This window comes from Strigops habroptila, chromosome 13 (genome assembly GCF_004027225.2).
Source record: "Strigops habroptila isolate Jane chromosome 13, bStrHab1.2.pri, whole genome shotgun sequence".
In the NCBI taxonomy this organism is placed as follows: Eukaryota; Metazoa; Chordata; class Aves; order Psittaciformes; family Psittacidae; genus Strigops; species Strigops habroptila.
In genome coordinates, this window is record NC_044289.2 from 4,254,711 (window position 1) to 4,276,208 (window position 21,498).

General features: G+C 41.6%; 1 protein-coding gene across 1 annotated transcript in view; it reads left to right on the plus strand.

Moving 5' to 3' along the window:
• Positions 1-4,624: 4,624 nt before the first annotated feature.
• Positions 4,625-21,498, plus strand: part of ITCH (itchy E3 ubiquitin protein ligase) — a 58,910-nt gene continuing 42,036 nt past the window's right edge. The window contains exon 1 of the mRNA XM_030502849.1: positions 4,625-4,718. The gene's annotated coding sequence lies outside the window, so the exon portion shown is untranslated. The remainder of the gene's footprint in view (positions 4,719-21,498) is intronic.

Here is a 21,498-nt window from a genome sequence, read left to right on the forward strand (position 1 = left end):
GCCCTGAAATGCAAGCTGATTTATACCAGAGCAATTTGCAAGGAGGTAAACCACTCAGGGCATGAGTCAGCCTTTCTGATGTAGATAATTTAAAACTGTATAAAATGAGGAAGGTTATCAGGGTGGGACAGGAACAACCCTGGGTATAAACAAGATAAGGCTCTTTCTACTAGCATCTCTGTTTCAAAAACTCTTCTCAAAGAGCCTGACAGAAGCAGGCATCCCACTCGCACTGACACTGAGCAAATGCATGTGTTCTCATCCTTTAAGAGTCCTAGATGCAGCATCCAGAGTGCAAGGTGTAACCAGAACCCAAGTGGTGCCCATGGGTGTCCTGCATATCTGCCATGCTGTCTCACCACAGGCCCGGCTGACCTGAAGGCTGTTTGCAAGATCTTGGTGTAGGCAAGAGCTGGACAGAGCTGTCAGTTAAAAAAATGTATGGTGTGCTTCACCTATCCCAGCACTCACATGTCATGTCTTTCATGTCCTGAAAACGCCCTACCAGGTTTATAGTATCATGTTCTTCAGTCCCAGGGAAAAATAATGTTCAGCCTTTTGCGTGGGGAAGAGAGGAACAATTTTCCCGGTATCTTGTCCTTCCTTTAAAACATCTAAGTACCATGGCTGTGTCATTTCCGTTCTCAAGACACCTAATCACTCCCTCACAGTTCTCTGATTATGCACTGTAAAACAATTGAGTAATAAAACACTTAATTAAATAGCCACATCTTTGTTTTACCCTTTAATTAGATTACTTGGAAATAATAATTTCTCACCAACCTGAAGGTTTCATTCTGCAGATAACAGGAAGTAATTTATCTTTTCCCACTGATACTTTTATAAATCTCAAGTCAAATTAATCAATTCTGATTTTAAAGTCAATTAGAAACAGATACACACTGATACTACACTTATCTTTCTGAGTGAAATCATGAATTCAGACTCTGATAACAAGGCAGCACAGCAAAAATTCTTTTTTTAAGGATGACAATATCAAGATTTTATTAAATCAAAATGTTATTTATAAATGTTTATTAAATCAAATCTGGTTTTAAAAAATAAAGCACTTGCTTCAATACTTACCTACTTAACAAAAAGCTCCAGAAGACTTATCTATAAGATTTATAGTTTTTTATAAAGTGCTTTGAAATCCAATAATACAAAATGATGTGAAACCAAAATATTCCTGCATTTATAAATCACCAACTTTGCAGACAGAAGTGTTAAGCCACTGTTAAAGATTTAAAATAGCTTAGCAGCTAATGAATGCTGATGACATCTGATGATTATTCAACAGTCATTTTGCGATATTTGCTTGGGGCTGTGTCTAGCCCAAAGTGGGTAAGCATTCACACTAGCAAATTCCTTCCATGGGGAGATGGTCACTGTGGTCTCTTCAGTAGCAGCATCAGCTTTATGTTGTCGACTTACATAGCATTACTACACTGAGGTCGTAAACGGAGGCAGACAAAAACCTCAGGAAACTCATCAGGTAGTTCTGTATCTGGGAGGGAGTAACCCCAAGGCTGCATTGGTGATTTGAATATTGTTACTTACAATAGCCCAATTGAGAATAAATGCTATACATATTTTGCCACAAGAAACAATCTCTGTCGCAGTGACCTTGAAATCTCTATTGGAGTGAGAAAGAATGAAAAAAAAATATTATGACTATTATTATCTCCCAGAAATTAACTCCCAGAAGCACTGCTTGTGCATATGGAACCTGGCAAATCTGAAAAGCTATAAAGCATACACAGTTTTTCTAAAATGTCTTTGTACAAGATCATCCTGAAAACTGTAGAAAACTTTCCTAACCTGTCGGGGTTCTTAGCACTCAAAAGAAAGTTATGACAGGGAATAGCAAGAAAATTCCATCCTGCCTGAGTATCTTATAGTTATAGAAAGTATAAGGAAAAAGAAAATAATCAAATAGTCTTCTCCTTTTCCCAAATAAGCAAATAAAAGAAAGATAAAACCTTGGATACATAGCTCTTCTGCCACGCAGTTATATTCATCTGTGCTTGCCACATCGTTCTGGTGTTAATTCGTTATCTGTTGTTCCAGTTCAGTACTCGGCTATGATTTTTAACAGGGAAAATGATCTCTGAAAGATTGTGAATGTGAAGATTGCTCTATGTTCATCCTCTCCTGGCAAGCATAAACTAATCAGTAGTCTGTGCACCTGGAACGCATTCTTTTTCTCATGAATTTTACAGAGCAGATGGCGCCAGTGGAACTTGACTGGAGGCATCAAAAGCTGAAAAATAAAGAGATTAGGGTTGCTGGTGTTGAACAACAATCATTTTTCTGAAATGCCAGTTACAAAAGAAGGAAAAAAATAATAACACAGAAGACAACTTATGCGGTGTCCTTGAAAAAAGTCACTGTTATTAATTCCCATCTGCTTTAGCAACCTTCACCTTGGAAACCTAAAAACCAGTAAGACAAAAGCAGAGACTGCAAATGGCCACACTCCCCTAAGGATATACACACATCTCTTGAATTCAGTAGGAGTCACATGTATGTGTACTTGGGGTAGCATTCAGCTTCTTCCTGCAAACACAAAACTACTAAAGTTCAAATTAATTCGGACAGCTGAGGTAAGAGGTCATAGTACACCTAGCTGCAATGTTCCTGCAGCTTTGGGAATCAAACCACAGGCAACCTGCAAAAACAAACCCAATGTTATGTATCAGATGGGAGACAGAGCAAATACACTGTAAAAGAAACCCAGCTACGCAGATGTGGAACTCCAGCTGAAGTCAGCCTGAGCTTTACTGTCCTGCCAGGCAGGAATCTGTACCACAGCAATGGATGGGAGATTACTTTATGTCAGTGATGCAGGAAAGAGAAATTTCTGTTAAGTAAGGCTTGCAGAACTCATTAATTGGAATGGGCTATTTAAATATGTAACTATAAAGGTATGTATATATGGTCAAATATCTGTAAAGGAAGATAAAGACTTAAAGGTGCATAGAAAAACTTTAAAGAAAAAACAACCAACCAACCAAACCTCCAGAACTTATTTGAGCTGTTCAGTTTGTTTGGTTCCTATACTGGGCTATAACCTTGGCTTCAAACTTGTTTCCCAGGGATGCACACCTTCTGGCAAAGCCACACACTTCTGACTCCTCAGCACTCACAGGCTCTGACTGAGCAGCCAATATTGTTCTGTGCTGGAATTAAAGGGATTCCTGTGCTTGAAGTAATGTGCATATATACCTTGGTCAATCATAACTGCAGAGGGCTAATTGGCATGGAAACATGTATGTTATTCTGTTAGGGGAAAACAATCTGAGCTGTTTTCTTGCTTAGGCCTCATCAACAGAAACAGTCATTTAATTGCAGCTGTGGGATCTTTCTTATTGGAGTATATGTGTAAGGCAGGGAAGAGAAGATGGATTTTTACATCCCTACCACTTGTAAGAAAATGCTAAACTTTGCACTTGTAAAACATGTAGTTTTCCTGAAACATTAGTAAGGATTTTCTCCTACTCTTTGAAAATAATGGAGTCTTTTCTCTGATTTCTCTGCATGGAAACTGAACTCTCTCATTCCTCTCTGTCAAAAGAGGAGGTGTATTTTAATTCCTATGTATTCGCTTATGCAATGGTGCATTCTGGTTAAGAAAAATACACTTGAATCAAGGGTTTGTGTAAAGGTTAAGTAATATCAATAGCTGAAGTATCTGCAGTGCATACATTAAAACCACAAAACCTTAACTGTGTGTCCCAAAGCCCACACCACCACTGACAGGCCCACACAGTTGCCTGTCTGTAAGAAACTCGGATTACCCAGTATGCCTCTTTGAGCTATCAGAAATTTCCAGTTAGTGTTACTGTGATAACCCAGCACTGCAGATGGCTTGTTAAGGTGTTCTTGGTGCAGGGCCTGGAGCACAAGTGTAATGAGGAACAGCTGAGGGACCTGGGGGGGTTTAGTCTGGAGAACAGAAGGCTCAGGGGGGACTTTATCACTCTCTACAACTGCCTGACAGGAGGATGAAGCCAGGAGGGGGCTGGTCTCTGCTCCCAAGAACAAGGGATGGGACAAGAGGAAACGGCCTCAAGCTGCACCAGGGCAGGTTTAGATGGAGATGAGGAACAATTCCTTCCCCAAAGGGTGCTCAGGCATTGGAACAGGCTACCCAGGGCAGGGCTGGAGTCACCGTCCCTGCAAGTGTTCACACACCGTGTAGCCGAGGCGCTCAGTGGTGGCCTTGGCAGTGCTGGGGAAGTGTTGGACTTGATGATCTTAAAGATCTTTTCCAGCCTGGTTGGTGCTATGATTCAATATTCTATGTATGCAGTGTGTGTACATACACACAATCCTTTCCAGGGCCCTGGCCCATATGGTTTCTGTGGGAGGTGACGGGATGCCCAGGCCCAAGCGCCTCACTGCCGCTCCGGGCAGCCTCACGGCCAAACCCCAGCCTTGGCCCGGGAGCCGAGTGCTGCGGAGCGCTCAGTGAGCCCAGCGCCACAGACCCGGCAGCAGGCACCGCCACAACCCGCCCGACGGCCAGGCCGACCCGCCGCGCCGGACACCCCCGCGGGGCACGCCGGGAACTGTAGTCACGGCGCGGCAGTGGCCGCGGACGGACTCGGCGCATGCGCAGCTCCCGCCCGACTTTGCGAAGTCGCTGGCTCAGGCCGGGCTGGAGCCGCTGCCATCTTGGCCGAGGGACGGAGCAGCCCCTGCGCCCGTGCCCGGTGAGGGAGCGGGGTCCGCGCCGCGGGCTGGGCGGGGAGCGGGAGGCGGTGGCGGGCGCGGCGGGGTCGGGGCGCGGCGGGCGCGGCAGGGCACGGCGTTCCCCAGCGCTCTCCTCGACGGCCGTGGCGAGGCAGGGGGGCGAGAGGGACCCCGGCGGCCGTAGGCCTGGCTGCTTGGGGGGCTTCTCGCCCCGGGAGGGCCTCGCTGAGGGAACCCCTCTCCGCCGCGCTGACTCCCCGGGCCCTGGCGGGGGCAGGTCTTGGGCCAGAGGTCGGGCTGGGACGGCAGCGTCATTCTCTCCCCGGGGCACGGGGCGGCGGTGCCGGGACCCCGGCGCTGCCCTGCGAGGGCTGCCTGGCGTTGCCGGCCTGCGTTGGGGAACCCCTTCGTTCCGGCGGGTTGGGGCACCTGCCGGACCCCGGGCTGGGGCCCCTATTTCCCCCAGCTCTGCATCGCTTGCTCCGCTTGCCCCCAGCAGCATTTACCCCTGCCACCTTTTCCAGGCTCCGTGTCGCTGAGGTTAGCCTCGAAACCTTCACCCTCTTTGGGCCCTGGGGATTCGCTCCCGTCAGAGGCTTTGTTTTCCGGCAATCGGTCCGTAGCACAGCCCTCTCAAGCCTTCGTGTTTAGCTCCTCTGAAGAGCGCGTCACCTCCGTCCTGGGGTCCCTCTAGTTCACGCTGCAGACTCTGCGAGGCTTCGTTGCCTTTGTCTCGTCGGGGTACAGCCGTGCCTTGAAGTAATGTTTCCCAGTGATAAAGCGTGACTGTAGCTGGAGGTTTGTGCTGAACTATGTTCCCTCTTGTAAACACAGCAGAATGGCAGCGCTGGTGCCACCGCTCTATTTTGGAAACACGGACAAGTTCCAGCCGTTAACCCTCGTGCTTCCAAAGACGGTGTCTGACCTTGTGTAGCAACAGCATCCCCATAAAAGCAGAAGATGGTGTTTAAGGATGCCTTTAGTTGGCTCTGATAGCCAAAAATTCAGCTGGTTTTAATAGCTGTAACTTGCCATGTTAAATGGACAAAAGAGCTTCAGATCTGTGTGTGATGCAGAGGGAAAGGCAGGTGTAGCGTTTGGGATATCTGTTGTCATTTTGTGCCATCCTTTACCCTTGAGGCTTTAGAAAATATCCCCAGCAAAACTTATCTTTATAGTTTAATTACAATCAAAGAAGTCAGAAACCAGGGTAGTTTAGACCATCTTTTCCCAATATATTATTGCTTATTTTAGTGAGTTTCTCATCATTTTGTTTGGTCTCTGCTACCCTGACACTCATCCTTTTCGAAGAGAGAATTACAGACTGATACTTGTAAGGTGACAGTCAGTCTTGAGGGTATGACAGTAGATCCAGCTCTGCTTGCTTGTACTTACCTGAAAAAAAGGCATAGATGTTTAAAAATTAAATATGAACTGCAAGCTGTCTTTGATTCTGAGGATTTTAGTGCTAAAAAAATTGTTTGGGGAAAAAAAAAAAAACCAAAAAACCCAACAACCAAATTTAAACTCTTTTCTCTCTTCTTACAGCAAAAGTCCAGAGCAGTTCTAGTGTAATGACAATTACATTGCTCTTTGCTATAGCCGTTTGAATCTGAACTTTGTCTAGTGTGCATTGTTAGTTGTAGTGTCTGACAGTTTTAATCACTGCACTGAATGCATTCACCTCCCAGTGATCAGTGAAATAATATGTAGCATTCTGATCCAAAGAGAATTTTCTTGTCTTCAAAACAAAGAACTGATTCAGTGCATATGAAGGATGATGTTGCAGTGGAAAATAACTGAGACTTCTGAGTGCTAACTTTGAAAGCTTCTTAAAGATTAAACAGTTACTTTGGGGCTTAAGAGACTTTGAGAGAAGATTATTTACATGAATTTATTAGTTAAGTGGCATCACCTCGATTTCTTCTCTCGATTTTCTCTCCCTTCTTAAAGTTCTGTTTCTTCTGTGGTGAAACAGATGCGAAATATGAAGTTGTCGTGTTTCCTTGTCTCTGAGTTTCAAAATGGTTTGGGAAAGTTAACCACAGAATAAATAAGAAGACAGGTAGTAACGTAGCATGATGTTTCTCTTGTAGAGTTGAAATTAATGGTTGTTTCTAGCAAGCTTGCCTTAGCATTGCTTGAAAAATATTTCATGAGAGATTTACAAAATAAATTCATTTTCTTCTATTGTAGAGCATATGCAATAGATAAGTGGCTTCTCAACAGCATTTTCAGTGGATAGCATCTAAATGAACATATTTTGTAAATTTAAAGCTGTTTAAACCAAGTGGTAGATCTGTTCAACCATAGTAAAGTGCTTCTCATGTTGTTTTTCAGTTGATTTCTGCTTAAAAGCAAGGAAAAGAATCTGTAGGGTTAGAGCAGAGGAGAAACTCCTTGCAAATGGTAGTGGTGAAACTTCTGGGAGTGCTGTCACCGATGCTGTTTATTTTGAAGCCTTTCTCTTTGGCTAGCCAGTAGCGTTCAGGTAGTGTTCTAATTCTTGTCAGTCTGCTGTACTTATGTATAATTGAAGGAACTACTTTGTGCCCTTACACCTAAGGAAAGTGAATATGTGTGCATAACCTAGAGGAGAGTATTTGCCTCAGTTGCTTCCTGTAACCGTACTTTGGCCAGCTGTCGAAGCACTTTGAAGTGTGTGCTTGCCTCAGAAGAGGAAGTAGACAAGCCATGATTATAGTCTAGCTTGGGAGGATTCTGTTCTTTCTAGATACTTATTTTTTACTGTCTCATAAATTGAGTATTTTTAAAGATTTTATGCAATCCTCCTTGGGCTTGGTTTGACTGTTACCTGAGCTAATTCTGTGCCTGCAGTTTGGAGAGGGAAAGGTAGTTTTTCTTCTTCATCCCTCTTGTCTGAAGAATAAAGCAATATGGACTTGAACATTTTCTGTAAGTGAGCATTTGGATTTGACTTGCCGTGGTGCAGAGTTGCTGCAGTTGAAGGATTGATCTTTTTCTTCATAAGAATTGCAAATTAGACTTAATAGAAATGAAAGGATTGTGACAAATTGAGAAAGAGCATTTTAAAGCAGCCAAGGCCCTGTTTCGTATGACCGGCTCTTCAGTTATGCTGGCAATTTCTACTTTTACTATACACGGGCATAGAACAAACTTCCTGGTAAAACATCAAGGGCACATTTTCCCCCCCCCCCGAGGAAACACGATACTAGATCTTGTTATGCTGGTTATTCAAATCATTTTTTAAACTTGGCAGTATGTTAATATGCTGTTCTCTCTTTTTTAAGTTTCATTACAGTCCTCCCATTTAGAAACTGATAATGCCTGCCTTCCACCCACCTGCCTGAGCTATTCTAAACCATGCTGGTAGGAGAAACCTATTGTTTCAGGCATGAGAAGAACTACTTGCGTGTTTGCATTTAGATCATTGATTTTGAAGTTCAGAGTTTAGATTCAAATGGTATTGTTGGTAAGCAGGAAAAGGTCTGTTCTCTTCAGGCGGATTGTTAAAGTTTTATTGTGCGGAACCTTGTTTCTAATCAAGAAGAAGTGAAACTTGGGTGACTTACCTTTTACCCAAAATGTACAGATCTCGTGTTTGGGCTTGGGTAGGTCATGATGGAGAAGCTGGAGCTTTCAAGAAGAGGGTGTTAATATCAGCCTGTATGAAATCTTTGTGCTCTGTTTTCTGTTCTTTAAAGGCCTAGCTTTTTGTCAAGGGTAGCCTTTCAATAGACTTTTTCTCTCTTAGTATTAGCTCAATACCTGGTTATCTTTTTAAAAGCTTTATGTTAAGGAAAACAAAGATCAGTTAAGGTTTAAAGTGATCTTGAATAGAAAAAGACATAGTAAAGGCAGGTTTATAATCTGGTTCTGTTTTATTCATTTATTCATCACATGGATAGCCATTTGCAGTGAAATATCCATCAAGAATAGAATTTGTGACTGAGAGCATGTTCGTTTACTTAAAAATAAAATGGGCTCTTTGATTCATTCAGTTTCACATGATTGTGATGGATCTTTTGCCAGTGCAAGTCATTTGTAAGTGGTTACTGCCCTTTTTAGCTTTGTTTTGTCCAGTGCAGTGAGAAAAGCTAACGAAGACTGGGTGCTGAGCAAGTTGAAGAGGAAGTGCTGAGACATGGAAGAGCAGATTGTGTTAATTTTTAACATGCTTTTGGTCAGTATCCATTCTAGTGCCTGCCTCTATCCCCAGTGCTGTCTTTTAATTATATATTAATAGTCATTACTCTTGCTTGACAGTTAGAGTGCTCAGATATCCAAATATTATTTCTTCACTGCTGGTTTCATAAACATTTGAATGGATTAAGAGCTGTTTCTCCAAATACTGCATTTGTATGTACTTTTCTGACACCTTGGATCTTGCTCTACCAGTGCCGTGAGCTGCTCTTCTCTTGATTTATTTGCAGAGCAGCTGGCTGGAGTGAGCTGATCCTTTTTAAGGATTCCTCAGCTTTAAAGTGTTTTTACTTTGGCTTGTCAGAGTTGAATTAGTTGACCATTGGATCACTGATTAAAGTCTCTTCACAGGGCTTACCTCTGTAAGTGCCTTGTGTGTGTATGTATGTGTGTATTTCCTACTGCTGTAAATACATCATTTCAGAGACTAGGTAAGAAATACCGGGATTAATGTGTAAAAATGTTCATGAGATGATTATGTGCTTGGTCTGATCTTTAGCTAGGCTTACTAACCTTTGTGAAAGTGGTAAGCTGCATATTCTCACTAGATTTTTACCTGTATTTGAACACCCTTTGCTGTCTGTTCAAGTTAAGACCTCCTGGGGTGATCCTGCATATGAAGGGCACTTCACTCGCTAAGGGAAGCGACGAAAAAGAAAATACAAGAGCTTAGAAGATAAAAAGTAACAGTGTGATACTGGCTTGTTTTTTGTGTAAGGATAGCAAGGCTGCTTCTGTTCTTCAGTGTACACGATTCATCCAGGGCCCATGTTGTCATCAGTGATGTAGTCCTCAAAGCAGCTTCTTATTCCAGCTGTTTGAAGGGGAAGAATGTGTATAATGATAACAGGAAACAGGAGGGCAATGCTGGGGGTTTAGGAAAGCACTCCGACCACCTTACTCTCTTACTTCTATGGCTATCCAGACTAAATAGCTGTCACCTGGGTTTTCAGGTTTATTTTACATTGTGTTATTTAGTTTATTTTAATTTCATTTAAAAGTGTTCATCACCTGAAGATACAGAGGAAAACTTAACAGTGGGCAGTACTGCTGCAAATAATGGGCATACTCCATTTTGTGGTTGTTAAATTGAGTTTAACATGATGTTCTAACGTGTTAGAATATCTTTGTCTTCTGCAAATGCAGTGTGTGCTGGGTATTTAGAATGACCAATTTCCAGAGCAATGCTACGTTTGTTAAACATTTGCTTGAACCAGATCTAGTTCAGGTCAATGAATAAGTGATCACAAGGTGAGGGTGTTCTCATTGTTCTTTTTGTGCACCATTGGATCAGTGTATTTAACCCCTCTTCTGAAATCTAACTTGAGCGAGTGCATTTGTTCTGTGTGGAAACTTGTTGCCATTGCTGGTGGATTATTTAGGTATTCTTGGAGGTGTAAAGGTTTTAAACACAGTCCTGTGAGGTGTGTTATATCATTACTTTCTTTTCCCTTTCCTCCCATCCCTACCAGGCCCTCAGAACTACGAGACTTTTATGGCATTAGTGACAACTTGAGTTATTAAAACAAAAGGTAAGAGTGAAGAATAGTCTTGCTTTCACCTGGGATGTGAATGTCTGAACAAAGTAATGGTGATGTTGGAGGTGAAAATGCTCTCAGATTAATGTATGTTCACCTCAAAGCTGTGAACTTCCCAGTAAACACTGTGTTTGACTCTGGAAGATACCAACAAAATGAATGCACAGTTAAGGGTGGGCAATGTGGGAGTTAAGAGTGCAGGGACTTTGTAGACAGTAATGATAGGGGTAGGATCTATCTATAGAGAAAGCCTGTGCCGCAGCTGGGATTGCTTTGCTTTTTGGTCTTTCACTTCCCATTTTTAAAATGGTAAACTCTCTATTTTGTATTTCTGCTGTCACAACTTATAATCAAATGCGGGAAGGTTTTTATACATTACAAGCTAAATAAAACATGTCTGAACAAAATTGTCAGACCTCCTCACATGCAGACTCGGGGTTTGCATCTGGAAGACTGCTGTGCTGATTAACGAGGTCATTATGCAGTATTATGACCCTATAGACTTTTACTCCAGTATGTGTGTACCTTTTTGGTTTGCCACATATTGCATGGACAAGTAAGCCATGAAGGAGTGTATGTACAGTGTAGTAAGTGTGTTCACACTGTACTACTTTCCTTGTATAGAACAGTTTGCCAGGGCATGTGAAATATGCCTATTTTATTAAAAATAAAACTAAAACTAGTTTTTCAGTTCTCAGGAACTCTGGGCTTATCTTCTTCCTGAGGATTTACTGAATTTAAACAGGTCAGGGAATGCCAATTTAGCACTGGAATTGGCACAAAGATGGGGAAGGGCTGTGTGACCAGGAGGAACACGAAGGGAAAGGTCGGAGCACTCCTTCAGCAGTATCAGACTGCTACAGGAGGACTCTGTGCTCCCCTGATAACTGTGCTCCTATCATTCTTGCTGTGCACTTACCTCTGGCTCCCTGTCAAGTTTCAGTTCAGGAGGCAGTTCTAAGCTTCTTCACATACCTATGGGCTTTAAGTTGTGTCCCTGCAGTATGGTGATTCCCTGGAAGTTGAAGGATGCAATTAAAGCTTGTTGTTAGCAGATAAACCTGCTCTTTAAGTGTGCTGTTGTCAGTTCTGCATAGAAGATCTGGGGCATAAAGACTTAAGCTTTCATTCAAGGATTTTATTTATTACTACAGTTGAAAGTCTTGGGTAACCAAAGGTTTCAGAAGAGAAGCCTACTTTATCTTCTGATAAAGGGCAAAAGGGTTTTAGGGCAGCCCCACAAAACCCAAGTTATATGGAATTGCTGAGAATACTGAGGTAGTGGTGCAATTCTAATCCATCTTTTCCCTATAATTTCTGTTTTATTTTTCAGAGGCATGGGCTGGAATGTAGCAAGCAGTTGAATGTTGCAGGGTTGGGGTGATTGTGTTGTCCCCTCCTGGCTATGCTTTCCTGTTGCCATCTGGTCACTTGCAAAAGATTCCCAGGAAGCAGGTGGTGGACTTCTGTTGGAATTAGAAAGCATGAAGATGATTCCTCTGGAACATAAGATTGTGCTTGCAGCAGTTTGCAGTTCTAAAAAAGACAGTGACCCATAGCAGACTTTCAGATATCTTCATGTTTACTTAAATCATCTCAATTTCCCCCTCACCCTCCCAGAAATTCTCATTTCCATTACATCTTTTGGCTTCGTGTGTTTTACTTTAGTAATGCATAATTTAGGTTGAAAATAGGCAAACTTTATTTCCAGCTGGCACTGAATTTAACACATGGGAATATTACTTCATTTTGTTGCAAATACTAGATTTCCAGTCCTAGTTTCTTTGATTATTTGCAATGCTTAAGAGTATTCAGAGAAAGAGCTTATTTTTCTTATGGGGCAGTGTGTGTATGTTCTTACCTTGCTAACTGTACGAATTTCAGTGCATTGGCTACAGTAGTTCTTGTTCTTACAGTGGAGTCCAAGTTAATCACGAGGAACTGTATCTTGTACTAGCTAATTTGTTAAAGCAAGTACAAGCAGCAAGTGACAAAGAACTTTCTTTTTCAAGAGATACCAAATAATCAGTCAAGTTTAGGTTTGTGGTTGCTACTGGTAGTAGAGAATGAAGCAGTTCTTTGAGCCTTGCCAGGTTGAGTTGCAGATCTGTGCCGTCTGTTTTGGCTTAGTTTATTGCTCAGGTACCTCTAGTGACAGTCTGTTCAGCAAGATAGTTTTTGTCAGGCAATATCCTTCGCCAGTATCTTTCTACTGATATCTCCATGGCCCTTCGTATCTGTGTTCTGGAGTTGTGCCTGGGGATCTCTTCGTCATTACCTCCCAGAGAGAGATACCTTTGTACAGGTGCGAACCTTCATTTGGTGCTGTTGAACACGTCTTAAACAAGGTGTGTTGCATGCTGTACAGTTCTGAACAGAACATACTAAAGAACCATGTTCAGGTTAGTGCAGGTACCAGGCTGAAAAATGTCTTCCAGGTGACAGAATCTGGGTTTGGTTCCGGGTTTCTAGACTGCTAGTAAACAACATCGTTTCAAAAGGCTTCTTTTAAAAACATTCTTTAAAACAACTGTAGTAGTGGGTGAAGTTGTTAGTAATGATTACAGCTAATAGTGTAATTTAGTGGTCAAGCTTTCTATTTCCATCCCCCCCAGAGTTAAAATCTTTATGTATCTTTGAATAAGAGTGTGTATGAGCCGCTAAATACACAATATAGTGCTGCAAATGGAATGGGGAAATATGTTGGAGCAAGCATTGAGCTGTAAACAAGAAGAAAAACTGGCTGGAGATTGCAAAGTCCTGCGTAGATGCTGTCCTCTGTTAAGAACTGAATATGTAACTTCTAAAGTGACTTGCTTTAAAGCTGCAAGCTGGATGGTGAAACAGAAGGTGGTGGCCTTGCATTTTGTTCTGTTGTGAGAGTTGATAATATAGATTGCTTCTTAATGACACTTCAGAAGTAATGCCTTTGAAATACAGTTTAAAATAGCTGTGATACAAAACCAGTAGTTTTCTTCTTATGCCAAAGCACAAAATAAGCAGTCAGATTAGTTAAAGCTCAAGTGGTTCTCCAATAGATCTGCTAATACCAGTCTTTTAGCTCTCTTCCCATGAGCGTCAAATGAAGTTCTGCAGTTTCTGAAGTTTGCTTATGAAGGTTAATGATTTCCCCCTTTTTAATTGGGAAATAACATAAAACTGTCATCTGAACTGTGATACTCTGTGGTATTTCTGCAATAATGAGATAAGGGAGCTAAATGTATGCACTGGGAACTGTGAAATGAGTGAAAGTTAGTGGATATGTTAAAAACACAAGGCTGAAGTGGTAGACCAGCACACTGATGTGGATTTATCAGCTTGGTATGCAGCTATTTTGTGCCCTCACAATCAAATTACCTGTATATGTCACTGGGATTTTTGGCAATATCATTGTTGTTTGGTTTTATATCATAAGAGAAACTTCATTGCCATTCATTCTCACTGAGGTTTGGGTTAGTTTATATGCATACGTCAGAGAAACTTTGAGAAGCTCTTAGGGGATCAGCATCCTTTAAGTGACACAGCAGTCCAAATTTGTTACACATGGGATATTTTTAGTGTAGAGTAATTTGATTGTAAGTACTGCAGAGATGGGGACAGAGGCTTTATCATGTGTAAGAGAGATACGGAGCAACATATCATTTACTGTCCAGATTTGCTCTGGAAAGTTACTGCCATGTGAGTTAAAGGGAAGGAAATTCTTAAAGGTATGAACAGTTGGACACCTGCCATCAGCAAAGTAAAATGTCTTTTTCAATAAACAGAGTATCAACCATGATATTCAATGACTTCCCCATCTCTGATGTTATGTAAATAATAAGGCATACCACAGGTTCCAAGGCAGTGCTATGTGAATGTTTTGTGAGGTTTCTTATCATGGCAAAAGAAAATTACAATCAGACAGGAATCGGGGTGCATATGAAATGTAAAATAGCACATGGGTTTGTTCCTTTTCAGGTGCAAAACTTTGCACTTGCTTTGGTGAAACTTTTGTTTCATCAGCATATTTGCTGAGGGTGAGCTTGGTCCCATTGTCCAGCTGATAAATGAAGAAGTCGCACAGTGTTGGCCAAGTGCGTACCCTGGCTACAGCACTAAGGATTGGCCTTTAGCTGGACTGTATCCCGCTGAGCACAGCCCCTCGAGTCTTGCAGCTCAACCAGGTTTTCAGTTCACCCCATAGTTCTGTCTGACACTACTTCATTTTGTCTGCGAGGATGTTGTATGAGACAGTGTCAAAGGTAACCAGCATCCACTGCTGTCACTGTTGTTTCTCATCACAGAAAGCCATCATTTCCCCTTCATAAATTCATGCTGACTAATCCAAATCACTTTCTGTCTATAATGTGTTAATCAATGGCTCTGATGAGAATTTGCTCTGTGACTATCCCTGGGATTGAGAGGGGACTGACCAGCCTGTAGTTTATTGGATCATCCTTCTTGTTCTTTAGAACAAATGAGGGACATTTGCCTTTTTCAGTACCTGGGAATGGGGAGCTGAGTGACCTTTTCACTTTTGCATGGCAGTTTGGGCTTCACCGAGCTCAAACATGACTTCAGAGATTTATCAGAAATGTTAGTTCTGGCAAATTATTTTCTCTAGCACACAGGATTAATGGGAAAAGAAATTCCGGTTTTAGCATCTCTGTAGATGCTTAATACTTCTGGAAATGTATCCTTCTTGTAAAAAGAAACATTTGTGTTTACCTGGTAGCGATACGCAGTTACTGGTCTTACTTCCACATGAAACAAGTAGTTCTGTGGTCCAGCCCATTGCTGAGGCCTCAGAGAAGCACTATCGGTTACCCAATTTGCAGACACAAGTACTTTGTGCATTAGTCATTCGAGTTAAATAAATATATGCTTTAAATGCAGTCTTAATCTGTTTGTCTAAGAGCATCCTTATTTATTTAGTTTTAACTGCTGTGGTCATGTCTTTCCAGTAGTTTTGCAGGAAGAATTTTCTAACCTTCATTTTGTGTAGAAGGGAAAAAGCAATGATGGAGAGTGGGAAACTTTGGGGTTTCCTTTTGATCTTTTTATAAAGGGAAACATTCTATGGAAGAATCTGCTCTGAAGCTGTCAAAACAGAGTGAAAGGCAGAAGTCCTGACACAAAGTGACTAAGCATACTCATGCATGAAAATACATCCACGAGCTGAGAATTAATGCAATAGAACAAGCTAGAGTCAGTGAACATAACTTAGGGCTGTGGAGGTTTTCCATGTGGCCAGCATGCATGCTAGAGAGGAGCAGGGGAATGGGAAACAGGGAATGCTTCTGCATTAGTGTTTTAATTGTTTTTATGTGGACAAAGAGTCCACTTTGGAAATGAATCCCCTGATTGTTCTCACAGGCTGTGCTTTGGTTTGACTTGTGATGAGCTCGGCTCAGGGAAGCTGACTTGCTTCTGCATGAAACTAAACTGGAAGCCGCAGTCCCACTGGTGTGGGGTCAGAATAAAGCTGTTCCAAAATCAAACTGCAGAAATGTGTACAGTGTTGGTATTGCAGCTACAGACCCCTCTTACTGCCTACCCCTGCTGCTGTTACATTTTGCTACTTGCTGATGTGGACATGGCCACAGCAAATCTGGTTAAGGAAGGTACAGTGAGAGTTTAAAGCCTGTCAGCGCTGGAAAAAGGCTGTCGCCATTCTAAAAGATGCTATAAGAGAAAAGAGACAAGTTAACTACAGTATTTCTGAGAGGTGTGTACAAGAAGCTTTTAGAAAGATTAGAGTACAATGGCTCTGTAATAAAATAAGAATCTGTTTTGGCAGGTATTTCCCTCAGTGAAGCTTAGGAGCCAGGAGACAGTGCAGTAAGCTAATATGACCTAAAAAGGAATAGTCCTGTTTTTAAATACAACTTTTAGAAAGGAATTCTTTTACTTTCCCTTGAATGTGTGCAGTAGGAACAAGTGTACAAAATGAAGCAGGAAAAGCCTTCAGGAAGAAAAAAGAAACAAACCAAAAAGAAACCTAAACTGAAAGAGAAGCATTTACGTGGATTTTTATTAACAAAAGGTGCATGTAAACACACATCCAAAGGTATTACAGGAATACCTGTTACATTCCCTAACCCTGGAATTACTTTTGGAAAACAGCGAGATGGAGAATGGTTCAGAAGGAGTTAGGTTAGAAGCTCTTAGTCTTTCAACTGAGAGCCTTAGGAAATGAATATACAAACATATGCTGGAAAAATAATTACACATTTAAGAATTAAATCATTAAATAAATCTTGTCATATAATTATATTCTTTTAGAAATATTATCTTTAAGTACCTTCGTATTTTAACTTTCATGTTAAATATGATTTGTTTTTCCTGATCCGTTTCAGTAGCAGTATGACAGGGACATGTGAGAGGCTCAGTGCGAGATGTTTGTGCACATGTATGCATTAGGATATGTGTTAGGTTGAAACTACAGTGTCACTCACTGTCATTGTATCGAGAAACTTGGACAAAAATGTACGTAGGAAGATTCTGAGAGAGAAGATCAAATGCTGATGAAAGTTCATTAGACTGTGTTCAGAAATGTCTGAGAGTAAAACCAAACTCTCCTCATCCTGTGTGAGAGGCTTTGTACCCCAACTTTAAATCAGTGTCTGTTGTGTGTAATTTGTCTCCTTGTCCTTCATTTTCTGGCTACTTCATTAGAGGCAAAAATTGAATTATTTTTTTTTATGGTGTGGGTTTTTTTTTTTATCTTTGCAGGTTTTGTTCATGTGTTTTATGTGGAATAACTCGTAATCCTTGAGTATCTTTGTTTGAAATATGGAAATGTTAATTTGTGGTTTTCCTGACTATTTCTACTAACTTCTTGCATTTCAGGAAAACTGTTAAAACTGCGAAAAGATGGGTAAAAGGGAGGTGATTCGAGGTATCTCTTGCAGGTAGTCATCACTTAATAGATTACAAGTAAGAAAATTGCTTAAAGGGGAAAAAATAACTTAGAACTGTGACTTAAAATTTTCGTTCTGGGTGATGACGTTAAGATTATTTCATTGCCCTAATTAAAAATCAGTTTAATATGAATAAAATGGCTTATGGCTTGTGGATTTGTGTGACCATCTCTTCTCACTACCATGTCACGTAGCTAATGCAATGGTAAGTGGAGGCTTCCAGATAGATTATTTCCTTCCCCTTCCGTAGCAACAGGCAGGAAGAGACTTTGGTGAAGTTCTTCAGAGAATTTCCTTTTCATCTTTCATGGTAAGGTCTAAAATAACCTCTTGCAATCACCAGCATAAGTATTTGACTGAGATGCTCAGGACTGGGGTTCTGCTTTGTAGGAACCTCTTAGCCTCAGAGCCAGCTGAAGCATAAATGTAGCTGTAGGGCAAAATGAGATTTTATAGGGCAGACAGAACAAAAATATTCTTGCTTTTGGTAACACTCTTTTGTAACTCTCTTGGGCTCCATCTCTTCAGTGCTTCTTTGTGCTCAGAGCTGTCTGTTGCGATTAAAATGTCAGTAGGGTTGAGAAACAGAATCTCTGAATTACAAAATAAATTCATGTATTTCTGAGCAGTTAGGGTACAATCTTCCTTAGGTAAAGTGTAACCGCGGCTGCATGCTGCAGAATATTGGTTTGCTGAAACAGCTGCAATTCAAAACACAATTCCAAGCAAATACCAAATGCTTTTGGCTACCTGCTCAGTGTACTGGTAATGCATAGTTACCAGTGAATGCTCATAGCCACCTGGCCGCACCACTAGCTTTTCCCTTGAGAAAATTCTCCTCCATGATTACCACAGGAAAATGTTGTTTATACTTTTGAAGTACTTTCTGTTTAGAAACCTGGAAATCTAACAATGTTGCTTTTAAAAGTGAAATATAAAATGGGTTTTTGCCCATTAGGGCTATGTCAGTACATGTCTGCCAATGACATTGCTTCAGTCTTTGTTACTGGCTTGTCTTCTCTGAGGAAGGATGTCCCTGAAGTTACAGCGCAGTTTGTCTTTATTTTTAACCTGTATTTCCACCAAGCTCCATGTAGGACATGGTTCACAGTGCGAGGAAGTGGAAGAATCAGGAGGAAAAGCTGTAATTAATTTTTCCAAGATGCAAAAGTTCTGATTGCTAAAAGTTGATGCCTTTTTGTTAGAGATGTCTAACAGTCCTAATAACAGGAATTGTGTAAGGTCAGATGCAAAAAGGCTATTTCCCTATGTGCTCCATTGTGGGGTCCCTCCCATGGGATACAACTTCTCCAATGTGGGGCCTTCCCATGGGCTGTGGTTCTTCAAGAACCGTTCCAGCATGGGTCCTTTCCATGGAATGCAGTCCTTCAGGAGCACACTCCTCCAGTGTGGGTCCCCATGGACCACAGGTCCTGCCAGCAAACCCACTCCTGCATGGGCTTCTCTCCATGGACTGCAGCCTCCTGCCAGGAGCCTGCTCCTGTGTGGGCTCTGCACAGGCTTCAGCATCCTTCGGGGCATATCTGCCTGTTCCAGTGTGGGGTCATCCACGGGCTGCAGGGGACAGCCATGGTGTTCTCCGTGGGCTGCAGGGAAATCTCTGCCCTGTTGCGTGAAGCACCTTCTCCCCTCCTTCACTGACCTTGGTGTCTGCAGAGTTGTTTCTCTCACATTTTCTCACTCCTCTCCCACACAACTGCTGCACAGTGGTTTTTACCCTTTCTTAGCAGTGTTATTGCAGGGACACTACCAGCATCTCTGATGGGCTTGGCTGGGGCCAGTGGTAGGTCTCCTGGAGGTCTCTCTCCAACACCGGCACAGCTCCTGGTCTCTTCTCACACTGGTTACCCCTGCAGGGTCCCTGCTACCAAAACCACATAAATCCAGTACAACCACCTACTGTGGAGACAGTTTTGGGGCTAAATTTGGTAAGTTGTCTTTGATAAGTAAAAACATTGTGTACTCATTGCCTTCAGGGATTTGATTCTTCATCAAGAAACAGCAATCAACAGCCATTTCAAGATCATGCCATATAGGATAAGCTTCCGTAAGAGGGGGCCCAGGAAAATAGTTTTGTCCATCATGAAATGGATAAAAGAGCACAAACCCTTATAAACCAACTTGTGCTTCGTGAGTGTATTGTCAGCCCATGATACACCTGGGTATTTCCAGCCATAAAAGGAATAAGCTGGAATATCTGGTTTCTTGACTGAAAAGCAATTTGTCTTGCTTTGTGAATAGCAAGGTGGCTGCTTCCCCTCCCGTCCACAGATCAGAACGTAGTTCGGTTGTGCACTACCACTGAAAACATTCTCCTGAATCCTCATCACACAAGTGTTAGGATGAAGCACAGTTTGGAGTCAATGCAGTATTCTGTTGAAACCGCATTATTACAAAATCTTTTTTAACAAGAGTTAAAAAGGCCAAAATAAATTTCTAAAAGCAGTGGTTTGTAAAATGCAGGAGTTAATCCAGTTACTGTCCAGTTAATACCAGTAAATCCAGTAGTTCAAAAATCTGACTGTTTGTCATAGCGTGATTCAAGTTTCACTCTCTTCTCTGTCTTCCTAAAACCAGTTTAATTCTCTCTGCTGTGGGTTAACACGTGTGCCAAGTTTAATATATCTTGTTTTCCAACAGTGGTATTTAAGAACCAGGCATTTTAAATATTGCTCTATTTCTAAGATTACAGCAGTTCAACCAGTTTTGGCTTAGTGGTTTGCATATATGAATTGTTGTCCTCTTTGAAATGGATTGTACCATGAGAAGGAAATGGCTGAAATAAAAATAGACCATCTCTTTGTTTTTACAAATGGTTTTAATTCTCTCATGCAGCTCTTTGCAGTGGCTTTCTTTGCCAGGCTGCTTGGAATCAAGCAAAAGGCGTATGATGTTCATGTACACTTTTGTCTTTTGTTCCTCTCTGAGCATTAAAAGTCAGTAAAAGCTGCATCCTTTTAGTTAGGAAGGAAATTCATTGGCAACTTACCCAAGTTGGTGGCAAAGCCTGTTCTGTCCCTTTTGTCCTGCCTGCCACAGCCTTAGCCTGAGAACAGCTTGTGGTTGGGGAATTACTGATGTGCTATTGAAAGGGAAGAAACTTGTCAAACTACTCGATTCCCCCCCTCAGCACCCCCTTTTAATGTTGTATATTGCAGTACTGTTTCTTTACATGTCTTTTTTCCAATTCTTCAGTATCAAATGCTATCTATATGCAGAAAGAAGTCCTATGAAGTATTTCTGCTGAGGGGCAGGTTATACAGGCAGGTTTCTTGGTGCACAGAGATGCTAATGAATGAATTCTCTGTAATTTTAATGTAAGTCTTTGGTTTGAGAGGCCTGAAGCCATAGTTTAATTTGGATTGCAGACAGTGTTGTTGGAAGCATTTTTCTCTGCGGGTTGAAGTTGTTGGACCAGTTCTTCTATCTGCACAGTTTGCATAAGGAACGCTGATGATCCCTGGTATTGAGGTAAAAGTTAGAGTGTGAATGTCACTGGATGTCTGGCCACAATGTTTCCAGAGTTATTCTGTCTTTCCTCAGGCAATCTCTTCATTTTGATAGTCAGGTTAAATATTTTTCAGCTTTTCCAACTTAGAAACTGTGGATTCAGAAGAGTTTCCCATGTTTGGTTCTCTTTTGAAGTGGTACTTAGCAAACCCAAGGAATTGGTGCTGAGGGTTAATTGTCCCAGTGCTTTTAGAAAGGTGTTTAAGGCTGTGAATCTGTAGTTCTTTAGTCTTTGCTACTGTCATTTTAAATCTGTTCATAACACAGCACAGAGCCATCTTCTGATCCTATTGTAGGGTATCAGTGGGGTGTCAGACTGATCATTCATGTTGTGTATGAGGTCGGTGGAAATTAGTATGGCAAATCTCAGTGAGACTTTACAGGAAGGGAATGTGGTGTTTACTTTTCAAGTCTCAGATTAATTTTACCCACTCCACTCATTCTCTCCTACACATCATTTAACTCTTTTTGCTCACACTTGTGTACTCACAAGCACCAGGACATTTGTGTGTTGAGGTGATATAGTCAGTGTCTTTTATGTGCAATACGGAGCTAATGGTATCTGTCAGCTGTTTGTCATGCTTCGGGTTCCTTTTGGTGACAACCTACCTTATAGGTTGATATTTTATATCTTATGGGAGTCA